Source organism: Oncorhynchus mykiss, chromosome 31 (assembly GCF_013265735.2).
Source record: "Oncorhynchus mykiss isolate Arlee chromosome 31, USDA_OmykA_1.1, whole genome shotgun sequence".
NCBI classification, from domain to species: domain Eukaryota; kingdom Metazoa; phylum Chordata; class Actinopteri; order Salmoniformes; family Salmonidae; genus Oncorhynchus; species Oncorhynchus mykiss.
The window spans coordinates 37,596,133-37,612,761 of record NC_050571.1 but is presented as its reverse complement, the minus strand read 5'-3'; the positions used below and the strand labels follow the sequence as shown (position 1 = coordinate 37,612,761).

Here is a 16,629-nt window from a genome sequence, read left to right as displayed (position 1 = left end):
CATAACTGCAGCAACAGAGATATGCACTGTCGGGACGTATTCATTCGGCACTGTGGGGATGCATTCATCCTGTACTTTGGGGACGTATGTAGTGAACTGTATGTAGATTAGGCACTGTGTGGCAATTTTGATTACTGCCTAGTTGGTTTATGTTAGCTGTCAGTCGAACGGTGCAAAAGTTCAACAGAAACTCAACTTTTGACATTCATTCTGGGTGGTTAAGGGTTAAGGTTTAGGATAGGGTAAGCAGTAAAAATAAAACATTTAAAGGAGTGCATAACACTGGGATTGAACCTGCGGTCCTCATAGCTGTAGCTTGTTGTTTAAGCCTTTCCTCTTACCCCATTCACAATGCCCTAGCAAGCCATGAGCCTACTAGATATTAATAGGCACTAGCATTGCCCCTAGTGGACGGTAGGAAACTTGCAATGGAAATAATAATGACACCTGGGCATCGTAATCTGGTGCCTGCAGTTATGCACCCAGGAATCATATTCCGTACGAGGACGGCCTGGAAATGGCTCTGCCAAAAGAAGTTATTTTCTACACTAAGCCCTGAGCCAGTCTTCAAAGTCTACAGTGCCTAAATTAGACTTGATTTAAAATAGGGTTCAGCAAGTAGAAGTCAGGTCAAAGTAATGATTCATGACAGTGAAAGTGATAGAAACCAGACATCACCGACAGAGAAGTTGATGAAAGCCCAAAAATGATCATGTCATCATTACTAACATGCAGTAAAACGATATTGGCGAGTATTCTTGGAATGAATGGAATCTCTCCCTTAAAAACGATTGCTGTAGACGGTACTTAGTCATTTAACTGAGGTTTGCTCAAGTTCCGACAACTGTGTTGAATCGTACTCAAGTTCCCTTATTAATGCAAACCATAGGACTGCTCAAGCAAGGGTAGAGTAAAATGTAGAAGCCTAGTAAGTGGTAGCTGCAGTATTTGTCAGCTAAAGGGTTGATACTTTACGCCATGGCCTCAAGACATGTGCAGGCAGCCAAAAGGCAGAAGGTACTGAACGCTTAAGTGAACAGCCAAAGCCAGGTAAAGCCCCATCCAAACCACTTGGAAAATATCACTTGTGAATTTCCACTCCCAAGTTGGGGAAAGTCCAACTGACCAGGGAACTAAGCATCTCCAAAACACCCTTAGGTTGATTACTACTTGACTTTACTGGTTTAATTACAAGACAACATCATTATAATATTATGGCCATACAAATGACATAATAAAGACAACATTATTTTGTAGCTAGGTGTTTATATTTCAAATGGGTCCTACCTTTTCATCATAGAATTTGATTCTGGTATATTGAATGCACAAAAACCAAAGCATGAAGATAAATATTTTTTACTTAAAATAATGTGCACAAGCGGTTTTGAGAACAAGTTGATTTTAGTATGTATATTTTATATTCATTCCATTTGAGGCTCATAATTGAGGAATCCTTTCTCAAAATGTGTCGCCATAGATTTCCCATTACATTTCAAAACGTTTCCACAGCACCTCTTTTTCTGTCCCATTGAACTCCGGACAAATGTTACAGGTTCATCATACACAACCCTATATGTTAACTAAATTACCATACGGAAGTGATAATTATTCTCGCTGCTCAAGGGGCCAACATATAATTAGATCAAAGTTAAGCTCCATCTCAAGCGGAATCTGTTTACCGTCCCGTCAATCTTTAGCTCTCCTTACTAACTACCTGCTATTCTGGACTTGACTGGAGATTTACACCTTTTCCATCATGGAACAGAGTAGAAGAAGATTTGGCAATGGCTAAACATCCGTCTTTTTTTTAGAAGCTTTAAATCCTCTCTGGTGGCTAACTGGGTGTGCATCCTCTATTTCTGGAGAAGAGGAGTGATGGGCTTCTAAAGAGTGTACAGCTCGTTTCACTCTTGATCAGGACCTATTAATAAAGGTCCCCAGGGTGTTTGTGCATGTGTATGTGTGTAGAGATAGTGTGTGTATGTGTATTGTCTGTAAGTGAAACTGTGTGTGTGTGTGTCTGTGTGTAGCATGTAGGAGAGGGCTGGTGAGACACGAACAGGGCAGCACAGGGGACAGACAGCTGGTGGGGTTCAGGATTCTGAAGGTTAAGAGCACAGTGCCCCCAACACACACACACACACACACAGACACACACACACACACACACACACATGCGCCAACATACACACTTGTGCACACATATACACACGCATACAAACATGTTAGGAATAGAGAGTTTCGTAACAGGCACACACACACACGCCACGGCCTCTCGCCTAGACAGGTGGGTCGTGGTTCTGGTTTCACCACTGCCTTTTTTCAATACAAACTCACTCTGCAAGAGGAAGGGTACACTCAAAGCCCAAGCAATTCCTGCAAGAACTCCTCCAGAGTGTGGACCTGCAAGAGGCCGACCCATCTGTCCGTCAACAGGCTCTCACTCTCTCCCATTCTCGCTTCCCTTTTCGGTCCCCACCTCCCCTCCTTCTCTTCTCTCTTTTTCCCTCCCTCCCTTCGTCTCCCTCCCTATCACGCCAGCTGTGGTCTAGTACAAAAACTGATTTTCGGAGTGTTAACCATGATGTTCTTCCTACCCGGCAGCCGGATTTCATTTGCAGAGCACAGGGGGGCAATATCTAGGGTAATTCCCGGGTTTAGTGTCACTGATCTTCTCACAGCTCACCTCGGGAGAGAAATTAAAGCCCAGATAAGGCTCCATCTCTGCTTCCAGCTCTGTCTTCCCTAGGCTCACCAGGACCATTCCTTACAGAACTGTACTACCAGGGCTGTCTGAGATGACACCATGGTCCTGCTGTCCTACTGCATGTCCACCTTCCACTGGCATTTTAATCGGTCAGATCTAATCTCTGATTTATACAATGTACAGACATACACATACATACGCTGAGTGACTGATCAGGTGATGACAGGTGAATGGTATGGTCCCTTATTGATGTCAATTGTTAAATACACCTCGATCAGTGTAGATGAAGGGGAGGATACCGGTTAAAGAAGGATTTTTAAGCTTTAAGACCATTGAGACATGGATTAGGTATGTGTGCGATTCAGAGTGTGAATTTGCAAAACAAAACATTTATGTGCCTTTTGAACGGGGTATAGTAGTAGGTGCCATGAGCATCATGAACTGCAGCGCCGCTGGGTTTTTCACGCTCAACAGTTTCCTGTGTGTATCAAGAATGGTCCACCACCCAAAGGACATCCAGCCAATTTGACACATCTGTAGGAAGCATTGGAGTCAACATGGGCCAGCATCCCCGTGGAACACTTTCGACACCTTCTAGACTCCATGCCCCGATGAATTGAGGCTGTTCTGAGGGCAAAGGTGGGTGCAACTCAATATTAGGAAGGGGTTCCTAATGTTTTGTACACTCAGTGAACACTTCCCATACAAATTCTACACTTTACAATTGTAATCAAAAAAACACCTGAAATGATGACATTAAGGCAATAAAAGCAAGGTTTAGTACATACTAATGGAATATTTGATCTCAAAGTATCCTTACCGGATCACTTAATAATGGAATCGCTGACTAAATATCATTGTATATCGTGTTTGATTTTAAGTTCTCACGAAGCTGTACAGTACGTGTCCTTTAGCTAATTGACACACACATTTTAGGTAACATTTTTCAAGTGCCAAACGCATTGAGTTTAACGTATTGCGATGATTTGGGCATTTAGATTGAGGTGATGGCTGCCGACATGTGGGTTGCAACGTCTTGTTCGCTGGGTAAAGGCCAGGCAGGGAAAGCAATAAAAGAGACTCCAATGATTTTAATTTCAGAAATAAACTCCAATGCTTTTAGTAGTACTTCTCCCCCTTTTCAAGCAGCAAACGACTTGCCTGGTATTTAATGAAAACCTTGTCAACTAGCCTTTTTAGGACTCCGGTAAATGTCATCTAGTGAAAATGTGACTTCATGAGAATCCTAATTTAATTTAAAAGCTGTTAAAATCGACAGCTTCCGCTTCAAAGGGCGGTGGAGGACATATTACACCTGATTGTGGCAATGTGGTGAAACATGAATGAAATGTCAGAAGATGTATTCATTTTCAAAATTCAATCAGAATGTGGCAGAGTGGCGCACTTTGGATATTGAGCTGAATATTAAAAATGAGACAAGGGCGTCATTTAGGGGAAAAAAAAAGAAGCTTTTTCACCAGTACAGGCGCATCCTAGCTTTAAGGTTGGGGGTTCTGCCAATGACATTGGTTGTCATCGCTCAAGTAGTGTGTCTGAGCCTTGTGGTGGGAGCAATTAAAACAGGAGGACTTGTTAACCATGTGCTTTGGCTTAACACAGTGGAAGTGGAAAGACAAGTTACAGAATAGGACACAGAATAGGGCACAGTCATGTGCTTTATGGCGTTCTCTAAACACGATACAGGTGGCCAAGCGAAAACACACATGCACATACCCACACACACACACACCACACACACTTAAATCCCTATATAGTAAATCCTTCCAACCGATTAAGGCTTCCACCTCTGCCTAATTGTTTAGTACGCATTATCATCACTTCTTCTCATACTAATCTCAATATTTTTCCAATCTGGCACAAAGTATGCCTGTTGGTTGGTTTGACATTTTCAAGCCAAGAGCCTCAATGTGTTTTCAATTGGAAGGAGATATGAGGTCCCATTATGTGACATGCTTCCCTTTGAAATCATGTGCCAGCCTGAGGAAAACATAAGAAAATATTTGCCACCAAGCACGTTCAAATTCCCTCTTGAGAAAGCCACAGCTTCACATGAGAAGCATTACTGGGAGGGAGGCCTCTGAAAAACATGTTTTTGGAATTAAAATATTATGGGCACGTTCAAACCAGATCAATTCTCTCATTGGCTCTTTCACAACATTTGCATATTGTTGGATGGAAGAGGTTGATTGGTTGTGGTGTCTTGAGATCGAGGTTGCTCGGTGGGAGACGGGTGGTAGAAAAATGCACGCACGCACGCACGCACGCACGCACGCACACACACACACACACACACACACACACACACACACACACACACACACACACACACAGTGTATGGTAGAAAGCTGCTGAGGAAAGCAGCCTCACCAGGAGAACAGAGTGTCGACACATGAGGCAAAACAAACAGTCTGACTTCTAAGCTTTGGCATGCAGGGTGACTGGGACCTCGGTTTCGCAGCTTTCCTACAAGATGCCTTTAGTCTTGTTTTTTACCCTTTTTTCCTCCTTTTTCTCTGTGTATGTGTTTCATTAATCCCCAGGGAGGGGATGAGAGAGGGAAAGAGAGGGAAAGAGAGAGATAAAGAGATGTGGTTGTATTCATTCAGTAGGCCTCATACATTTTTGGAAATCATTTGTACAATCAAACACACTGACACACACGCACTCACTGGCACACGCAAACACAAGCACACATACACAGACACAGACACACACACACACACACACACACACACACACACACACACACACACACACACACACAGACACACACACACACACACACACACACACACACACACACACACACACACACACACACACACACACACACACACACACACACAGAGAAGTGCATTCTCAACAGCCCACCTTTACAATACAGAGCGCAGCTCTGAATCATAAAGAGACAAAAATAACTCCATATTTTCACCACACGAGTCCTCACTTTTGCTGTCAATTCGCGATTACACAGACGTTGATGGCACCCAAGGACCACTCAACGTATTGCTCCTGCCTTTTCCCCCTTTTGAACCACTGCCATGTTAAGGAAACCCAATCCATTGTTTGAAGTGAACAGACAGATGGCCTTCTCGAGATTGTCCAATACTTTATGCAAACAGTGTCGTGTTTTGTTGAACCTGTCCTAGGTGTGACTTAATAAAGATGAAAACTCTAAAGTGCTGGTTCCCCCTCACCAGGGGACTGAATGAGAACCACATGCACAAATACAGCGCAGTGCTCAGCGTGAGTGTGTGTGTGTGTGTAAGAGAGAAAACAGTAATCACATAGGTTTCCTGTGAAAAACAATAACATTTGTTTTAAACCGATGGCATTCTTCTCGGGGAGACTCAGTAGCTCCCATGGTAATAAGTCCCAGACTTCCTGAGTACTGGGAACTAGCTAGCTTCATTGACTACTTCTAGGGCCAGTGGGAGGTCAGATTGGGAAGCTATAAGATACAATTTGTGAACATTTCATCAACCACACAATATTTACCAAACTCACAATAGACTGTACTCATGGCCAATGTATACACACACAGTAATATTGGAGGACAGTAATGTGGTAATGATCTATGAAAGACAATTTCTGTCAGCATAGAGTTGTTATCTCAGATGTAGCATTAGCAACAAGTACACTGTACAGAAAGCTCTTAGACTTTAGAAATGTCTCTCCTTGACGTTGTGATCAGTTGCAGTATATGTACGTACATGTAAAACCCACCATTTTGAAAGGCAGATCATTTCACAACATTCTTCCCTCTATATAACAAATGATGCCATGCGCACCCCACGTGGCTCAGCTTAACCGTGATCAAGTGAAAGCTAGCAGGGAGCTCCCAGCGTGTCTGGTTCCCTAATGTACAGGGGCACTGGGGCGATGATATATCACACTGTTTTCATCACAAACCCATCAGGCTCCGCTTGCCTCAACTTTGGGGTTTCTGACCTAAGAGCTTCCCCCCTGTTGGGGTGATTTTACTTGGACAAATCTCTCCTCCTACCGGGGTCTCTTCACTGCAAGGGGAGCCATGGCAGACACTCATCTGCCTCCCATTACACTTCCCAAATTGAGAGCATACACGGTTGACGTGTTAATGGATACAAATGCAGCGCAGGGACATTTAGTGTCGGCCTGTTAAAGAGCAACTCCCCCCTAGCCCTTCAAACTGCTGGGGCAGTCAAAGCTCCGTGCTTAACCTTGCTACAATGCTACTAGCCACCTTATTGTTATTCTTCACAGCTCGGTACATGGTATTATCAGTGGTCGTTATGTCACGGGACTAGCAGACTTGGCATACACATTTACATGTCAGTCGCATGTTGGAAAGCGTTAGTTCAATTGACATCACTTGATCAATTGAAGTTTTCCTTGCACCTTTTTTGTTGATGGTACTAAACCCTGTCCCACTAATGCCACTATTTTCACTCATTACAAATATGACACCGGATGGCAGAGTTAGTGATAAGGTATTGGAACCGCCATCTGTTGTAACATTGACCCTGTTTGCTAACCCCGGCCTTTGTCTTAAAATTGGTAGCATTTCAGTCCCATGTTACTTTACAGTACCTCTGAAACCTCCAAAATAACCAGATTAGATCAGATTAGTTATCGGAAACAAGCGGAGGTGGGTTACCTTTCGCTAGCTGTCAGTGGTGGCGAGTGCAGCGTGCAGTCAGTCAGTGTGGGCGAGTGTCTCTCACCGCAACAGAGAATACAAGTTGTTTGATACTGTTGACTAGCATGATGGGTGCCACTGTAATCCCACAGAGGATCATTCATGACCTCAACACTTAAATATAGAAGCACGGACACAAAACTCCTGCTATTCTGGAGGACGACAGGCAGACAGGCCTTCCAAAGTAGAGTGCTACTTCTTATTCTTCAATTTGAGCACAGATTTTTTGTTGAGTGGTCACCTACTGAATGAGTCTTGGACATTATAATTTAAACTGTTTTAAAAAGTAGGCCTACAGCACCATGAACAAATTTGAGCATATAAAGTAGGGGAGAGTGGGGCATCTTGATATGTTTTTTTTACCTTCAGCGTCACTATGTCAAGGGATATATAGTATTCCTTCTGACAAAGATATCAACATATATTTCAGGATGTTGTGTATCCCTGGAAATATTCATAATTCATGTAAACATAACCGTTTTGAAAACATAGCTTGTCACAAAAAAAAGTTGTCTCTTGGCACAACTTACTCTGGCTATGGGGTAAATTGAGCATAGGGACAGGGTAAGTTGAGCTGCCTCGGGGTAAGTGGGTGATGGTGTTCTGAACAATGGGTGATGGTGCTGGTAGGTCAAAGCTTAATTCATGGAATGGGGGTGTGGTATAGGTAAAACGCTTTATTTAGGGGTCTGTAATAAATAATTTATTTACAAACAGTTTGCTAACCATTTATTAATCATTAGTAAATTTTAGTTAGCTAGTTATTCACACATGTATATATATTTGTATATATATTTCCTTAAATATCCTGTGTGTGTGTTTAATCTTTTACCAGGTACTGCTGGAATGTGTACTAATGGCATGACCATCTTTTTGTGAGAAATAGTATGCATATTATGCATAAAACTGACAAAATGTCATAATTTGTATGGGATATGGTGGCCATTGGCTCAACTTACACCAAGGCACTTTCATATTAAGTATAGGACCTAATATTGTAGCTTATAGAGACCCCAACTGATGTATAAAGCAATCTTATTGGTTGGTCCGGTGTGGCTGAGTTGGTAAAGCATGGCACTTGCAATGTCAAGATTGTGGGATCAATTCCCATGGTGGACCAGTATGAAAAAAAAAATGTTTGTATCCACTCACTACTTTAAGTTGCTCTGGATAAGAGTGTATGCTAACATGTTTATTTACAAGCATTATGTAGCCTATATCACAATTCATTCATTTGACTGTGTGAAAATAGTTTTTTGGACCTAACAAATATTAATAATTATATATTTCATATACAGTTGAAGTCGGAAGTTTACATACACCATAGCCAAATACATTTAAACTCCGTTTTTTCACAATTCCTGACATTTAATCCTAGTAAAAATTCCCTGTCTAAGGTCAGTTAGGATCGACACTTTATTTTAAGTATGTGAAATGTCAGAATAATAGTAGAGAGAATGATTTAATTCAGCTTGTATTTCTTTCATCACATTCCCAGTGGGTCAGACCTTTACATACACTCAATTCGTATTTGGTAGCATTGCCTTTAAATTGATTAACTTGGGTCAAACGTTTTGGGAGGCTTCCACAAGCTTCCCACAATAAGTTGGGTGAATTTTGGCACATTCCTCTTGACAGAGCTGGTGTAACTGAGTCAGGTTGTAGGCCTCCTTGCTCGCACAAGCTTTTTCAGTTCTGCCCACAAATTCTCTATGGGATTGACATCAGTGCTTTGTGTTGGCCACTCCAATACCTTTACTTTGTTGTCCTTAAGCCATTTTGCCACAACTTTGGAAGTGTGCTTGGGGTCATTGTCCATTTGGAAGACCCATTTGCGACCAAGATTTAACTTGACTGATGCCTTGAGATGTTGCTTCAATATATCCACACAATTCCTCCCTCATGATGCCATCTATTTTGTGAAGTGCACCAGTCTCTCCTGCAGCAAAGCACCCCCACAATGGGATGGTGTTCTTCAGCTTGCAAGCATCCCCCATTTCCCTCCAAACATAGCAATGGTCATTATGGCCAAACAGTTCTATTTTTGTTTCATCAGACCAGAGGATATTCCTCCAAAAAGTCAGATCTTTGTCCCCATGTGCAGTTTTAAACTGTAGTCTGGCTCTTTTATGGTAGTTTTGGAGCAGTGGCTTCTTCCTTGCTGAGCGGCCATTCAGGTTATGTCAATATAGGACTCGTTTTACTGTGGATAAAGATACTTTTGTACCTGCTTCCTCAAGCATCTGCACAAGGTCCTTTGCTGTTGTTCTGGGATTGATTTGCGTCATGCACAAAGTAGATGTCCTAACCAACTTGCCAAAACTATAGTTTGTTAACAAGAAATTTGTGGAGTGGTTGAAAAACAAGTTTTAATGACTCCAACCTAAGTGTATGTAATCTTCTGACTTCAACTGTAAGTAGACATACACTCATAATTGACTGCAGCGCATATAAAGCACCCACAAGCTGAAAACACAATCATCGTGGGATGAACAAGTGACTAATTTCCGGCCAAGGGTGGTCCATTTAAAAATCATTCCTTCCTCCCTTGCCCTGCAGGTATATACTCATCAGACGTCTTGATACGTCATCAGAAGTGTTCAGTTAATTTGAGGACTGAGTGGATAGGGTGTGTCTTGGACCGCAGCCCTTGGCTCAACTTAGCCCACTCTCCCTTGTATACATGTAAATGTTCTATATAAAATACTTGTATTTTGTGATTTAGTTTTAAGGTGTTTCACTATAAACAGAGTGCACACCTGTGAAGATGAAATTACTGACACTAGGACATTATCCTAAACATAGATTTTTGCAATAAAACCAAACTACAACAGAAATACCTATCAGAAAAGGCATTATCAATAAGCAATTATTTACCCTCAGCTGTAGAGGGACCCCAGTCATATGAGTCTGGCCTGGTCATATGAGCGAGTAATGGATTCCTCATCATTAATTAACGCCCTCACTCATTTATTATTATGGCAATTTTTACAGAGGACTGCAATTATGGCCCTTGATCCGTCTGTATTACAACTGGAAATCTACCCCCACCCCAAACCCCCCACCACCAAATTACAGGGAAAAGCTGAGAAAAAGGCATGGGCGCATTGTGTAGGCCTAAAGGGACCGAGTGGTAAGGCCCACTGACGCATCACATCATTCAGTGAGCTGTCCAGTCTAACCAAAGAAAGATGTGCACCGCTAAACCTGCCAAGGCTTACTTTGATGCTGAAAAGTAAAAGTCTTCTGGATGGAGCATGATACCACCGAATGCAGTTAGGGGCGATATAGACAAATGTAACATATTTTGTCTTCTTTACACATCCTTTAACAACTGCTGTGTCAAAATGCTTGACTGTTGCCAAGAGAAAACATTTGAATATGTACCACATTTTCTCACACTTTATGCAGAAGACGAAGTTGAAATGAAAAAAAAAATAGAGAAGGAATTAGGGACAGCCTATGGTCTAAATTGAATTAGCCCTGAGATGACTTGCAGTAAGAAATGGCAATTTCAATACTCTCAGAGAGAAAGAGTAGAAATGTGAAACACATGAATGTGAAAGAGAGTGCGGTTCCAGCGACGCTTTTTTTAATGTGCTGACTCCACTTACTAAGATGAGTCACGCATACATCAGTGCTGTGTTGTGGGATGAAAACCAATACCCCACAGCTCCTCAAAACACGCAGAGACACACTCTATGACGTGACTTTACACTGCAGTCTTTTGTCTTTCATGTTCCAATGATAACTAACCAGGCATAGAATCATCGTCATTCCACGTGTTTATAATCATTAAAACATATCTTTGTCAATTTAAATCCCCAACGTTATAGAGAGCTCCTCCAAATTTCCAAGTGTTTCAAAAATAAAGCGGAGTGTTAACGTGGAATGCTGAGTCAAGTGGAAGGGGAAAAAATAATCGTTAGCTATTAGCTAAGGACACTTGTACAGGACACGTAATCCCACTGTAAATCTGAAACTCAAACTAAAGGGTTTTTAATGCTTCAGATCTAAAATATGGAGCTTGCAGAGTTAGAGATCACGTTTCACCGAGGCGTGAGTAGCTCTGTCACTATTTTATAGACACAGAATCCCAACCTGCTGTGAATGTTGTTTTTTTTCCTTCAAGGAAAGTTACGCGCTCCTTACTGCTAGACGCTGACACTTGCAACTCATCAAATAAAATGATGTTCTGAGCAGATGCAAGTGGAATATGCTTTTATAGTTGGCACAATTTAATTGTCATCATAAAGTGACACCGTCAGTTATGATATAAGGATTTGGAAGGTTAAGTCTCCCATGACCTAATCAAGATGTCATTCTAGCTATGGACCATCATCCACATATAGTGAAAATATTTTCATTGTTTAAAATAGTCTAACGATTCAGAAACAAACATTTCAAGTTTTGATCACTATTGAATGATCTGATGGATAAATGTATTAACTATTATATCGCTGGCTAAGAATGCTGCCCCAAAGAGATTTTGGATGTTTATTTTGATAATTGTCTTTAATTATTCCACAGTGACACTCCAAGCTTTTCATATCATTATGTATTTCAGATATGTGGCAGAGAACAGGACGTTGACAAACTGTAAATTCCTGTGCCCGTGTCTAGACCAAACTCAGCCTGGGTGGGGGGCATAGCACTGCAGACACATTGTACCTACTTCTGGGTGATGATGGGTTTAAAACTAGGTTATCCATCACCGACCTTCCTAAGTCTACAGGCCTCCAACTAATACCACATCCAAACGCATGGAAAGATGGAAAGTTTGACGAACATCCACACATACTGTACTGGGCCAAAAGTACTTCTCAAATTTTAAATTAAGGAGACGACAGTGGCTTTCAAAGCAAACCATTATGATAGTTAACATAAAACCAATTAAAGGGCCAGCTGTGGGACTGATGTGAATAATAGTGTTTAATTTGTCTAATCTTAGCTGGAGCAGTGGGTGGTTGGGTGGGGGGCACTAGGGTGGTGGGAGTCCCTCAGGTTAGGCTGGTACCCTGCTGGCACTTGAAGAGATTGGGTTTTGCCATGGTGTGGTACAAATGCCATAAATGGTTGGCTGGCTGTGTTGTTGTTTTTTGTGCATGTCGTCCTCTGTCATTTGTATTTGGTGTGTTGTTCGGATACTTTTTGAACGCTGTGGACATGGAGAAGCTCTCTGGAAATGTAGTGCTCAGTTAAAAGGCTGCTACCGCTTGGCACGAGCCAAAAGGAGCTGATTGAGGAGCTTTTTCAAGGCCACTGTAATTTGCTCCCACACTATAAAATCTCTATAAATGTATAATTTTGGAACTTGTTCATATATGTAGTTCGGAAACTATTTGTAAGTGTATTTATTGTGCCCGTATAAAAGTAGGCATTTATTAACAGTAGTTGTAATGGTTAACATCACAGCTGATTTGGCCTTGTTTTCGATTTGGTTAATAAAAAATGTTAGGGGCCATGACTAAATTCAAATGTGAATTGGTTTCGGGTGTGGTTTGATGTGGGCGTCTCTTGTGTGTGCTCGCAGATGGGAAGATTTAGACAAATTATTTTGCCAATTAGCTTCAGACGGCTGGTGTGCAATCACGGAAATTTGGTTTTACTTTGGATACCCTCTCTCTGGGGCTAGTTAAGGACCGCCAATAAATTACACAACGTAAATGAGACAATATTTTCATGTTGCACACCTTTCAGTTTTCTAATTAAATTCTTTAAAAAATGTCTAGTTATAATTTGTTTCAGGTTTTCTAATCAATGAAATTTGGAGCTATTGGAATTTTTACAAATTGCTGCATTGTGTAATTTACTGAAGCTCCCTAACTAGCCCAGTTGGGATATCCAAAGTCAACCCACATTTACCATCAGCTTTATGATTGGGTCGTGTGCAGCTGCACTCCGAATTGATGATTACTTGTGTGCTTGTAGCTGTGGGATGTCACCAGGATTGAAATAAAACCAACCTTAATTTACATTGTGAAGTCTCACAAAACTCTGTTTTGGACAAGAATTACTTTATGACCAAAATTATCCTATTTACACTTTGTAGTCAATTTTGACAGTAGAATAAATGTTTCTGACTCATATCAATGCCACATAGGCTGTTTTCCAAATGAGAAGTTGTTTTTTTGGGACAGTTGCTCTTGAAGAAATGTGCAAGTGTTCATCACATACAGCTTGTGGTTTACAGTTGAAGTCAGAAGTTTACATACACAGCCAAATACATTTAAACTAAGTTTTTCACAATTCCTGACATTTAATCCTAGTAACAATTCCCTGTCTTAGAAATGTCAGAATTATAGTAGAGAGAATGATTTATTTTAGCTTGTATTTCTTTCATCACATTCCCAGTGGGTCAGACGTTTACATACACTCAATTCGTATTTGGTAGCATTGCCTTTAAATTGTTTAACTTGAGTCAAACTTTATGGGAAACCTTCCACAAGCATCCCACAATAAGTTGGGTGAATTTTGTCCCGTTCATCCTGACAGAGCTGGTGTAACTGAGTCAGGTTTGTAGGCCTCCTTGCTCTCACTCGCTTTTTCAGTCCTGCCAACACATTTTCTATAGGATTGAGGTCAGGGCTTTGTGATGGCCACTCCAAGAGATGTTGCTTCAATATATCCACATAATTGAAATGAAATAATCTGTCTGTAAACAATTGTTGGAAAAATTACTTGTGTCATGCACTTAGTAGATGTCCTAACCGACGTGCCAAAACTATAGTTTGTTAACAAGACATTTGTGGAGTGGTTGAAAAATGAGTTTGAATGACTCCAACCTAAGTGTATGTAAACTTCCGACTTCAACTGTAAGTGTCTAAATTTCCTCCATTTCATGTCCCAATTAAATAGAGTTTACTTTATTTTTCTGTAAATGCTAGCATTTAAAGACGGTCCTGCAGTGTAGGTAAATCTCCAGTGTCAATGTAAATAGTCCTGGTGGCCATTTGATTAATTGTTCAGCAGTCTTATGGCTTGAGGGTAGAAGCTGTTAAGGTACATTTTGGTCCTAGACTTGGCGCTCCGGTACCGCTAGCCATGCGGTACCAGAAAGAACAGTTTATGACTTGGTTGACTGGAGTCTATGACAATTTTTTGGGCTTTCCTCTGACACCACCTAGTATATAGGTCCTGGATGGCAGGAAGCTTGGCCCCAGTGATGTACTGGGCAGTAAGCACTACCCTCTGTAGCGCCTTACGGTCAGATGCCGAGCAGTTGCCATACCAGGCATTGATGCAACCGGTCAGGATGCTCTCGATGGTGCAGCTGTAGAACTTTTTGAGGATCTGGGGACCCATGCCAAATCTTTTCAGTCTCCTGTGGGGGAAAAGGTGTTGTTATGCCCTCTTCAGGACTCTCTTGGTGACATTAAACAGCAGTGTTTAATGGACACCTCCAACCACTGTTCAGCACTGTGGTAACCAGAACCTTCATCAACACCTCCAACCACTGTTCAGCACTGTGGTAACCAGAACCTTCATCAACACCTCCAGAGGAGGATTCAAACCGCTATGGATGGCACATACCCCTCCATTATTTCAAGAGGCCTTTGTCATAACCCCATCCCCCCACTACCACCACCACCACCACCACCCCAGCCCAGCGCAATTCTTCCTCCTCAATACCCCCTCTCTCTCCTTCAAAACAGGGCTCTCATTGACCTTCCCAGTGCCTCATTGTCCCAAAGTGAGTTTTGATTACTGGCTTAAGCTCTGAGAAGGCTCGCCTCGGTGGCCACATCTGATCTTTTATACTAATTTTGGATTAATGCAGGGTCTGCAACACTGCGTCAACACCGTTGCTGAGAAGGGCCCTGCCACACAGAGCTAAACATTAATCCCCCTTAATGCTGAGAGTCAACTCTGAGTCCTTATCAGAATTTGCCTTAATCTCTGCCTAGGCTGTACAAAACTCTCCACTGGTCTACGGTAAAAAGAAATACACCAGGGTACAGATAATGGCAAAGTGAACTGCTGCATGCAGAGAAATAGGAAATCCTTTTTTACCTTGGAGGAGTTGAATGAGTTGTTCTGGTTAGAAGAGCTGGAGTTGAGAGAAGATCTTCTGTACAGGGACTGGGTCACGACTTGAACTTTCTTTATTTTAATTGCCGCTGCTGTCTACATCTTCCTACTCATCCTAACGGTCTTCATACTCACCAGAGAGAATCTCTGACAAGGCCCGTGTCCTATCACAAGTTACACTTATGATAGCTATCCAATCAGCATCTGATTTGATTTGAAGAATCGCCTTCCTCCTGCCTAACTCCTTGCCAGACTGTTTTGAACAACTTTTCCCCTCTTTTGCTTTTTTTCCTGTCTTCCCTTTCAGAATGCACGTGTTCTGCTCTTCTGTGGGGGCTAGTCAGTGACTGGAAGAGAACCCTCTCTTGAAGACAGCCCTTGCCTGTAATTTTCTCAAAATGATTAAGCCTCTAGGAGGGAGCGGGTGACATGATCATCTTTTATTTCAGTGAATTCACAAGTCTGCTTTTGCTTACAATTTTTTTTATACATACTTTCTCAATCTTTAGTTATTGTGTGCGATGTTGCAATGTTGAGAGTCATTGTGCAATTTACAGCTTGTCCTGATTTTGTGTCAAATTGTACTCAGCAGACAATATAAATCAAGACCCATGCAGGAAACAGAACTTGATGCACAAGTGTGAAAAAAGGTATGCACATTTGGTTGGAAGTGTGTAAGTGTAGGTTCAATTCAAGTCGCATATTTCTCCTAACATTGTTTATGTAGATTTGTACGTATTTTTTACCTTAAATGGTTGACCTTTGTAATAACACACACACACCTTCTCGCTAAAATGTATAAAATAAATGTAATTTAGTTGATACTCCCATCCAGGGTCGACTTATCAGAGCAATTAAGGTTAAGTGAACTGCTCGAAGATACTTTGACAGATTTTTCACCTAGTCGGTTAAGGGATTCAAATCAGCAATTGAGGGATTCAAAACAGCAACCTTACGGTTACTGGCCAAACACTCTTAACCACTAGGCTACCTGCATCCCTACATATTGGGTTGCTATATAGCATGATATCATAATATAGACAGCTTAGCTTAAAAATATAAACACGTCTCCTAAAGTGGATAGGCTATAACATAACTGACCTCATACAAATAACATTCCTTAGTAAAATAAATACATGTTTAATTGATATTAACCTGGTCTTCATCAACAACAACGTATGGTCAGACT

At 41.5% G+C, this 16,629-nt stretch overlaps 1 protein-coding gene across 1 annotated transcript in view; it reads right to left on the bottom strand.

The window, feature by feature from the left end:
* The window catches only part of LOC100136226 (pituitary homeobox 2), a 50,653-nt gene extending 34,894 nt beyond the window's left edge, over positions 1 to 15,759 (bottom strand). The window contains exon 1 of the mRNA XM_021584103.2: positions 15,423 to 15,759. The gene's annotated coding sequence lies outside the window, so the exon portion shown is untranslated. The remainder of the gene's footprint in view (positions 1 to 15,422) is intronic.
* Between the last annotated feature and the right edge of the window lie 870 nt (positions 15,760 to 16,629).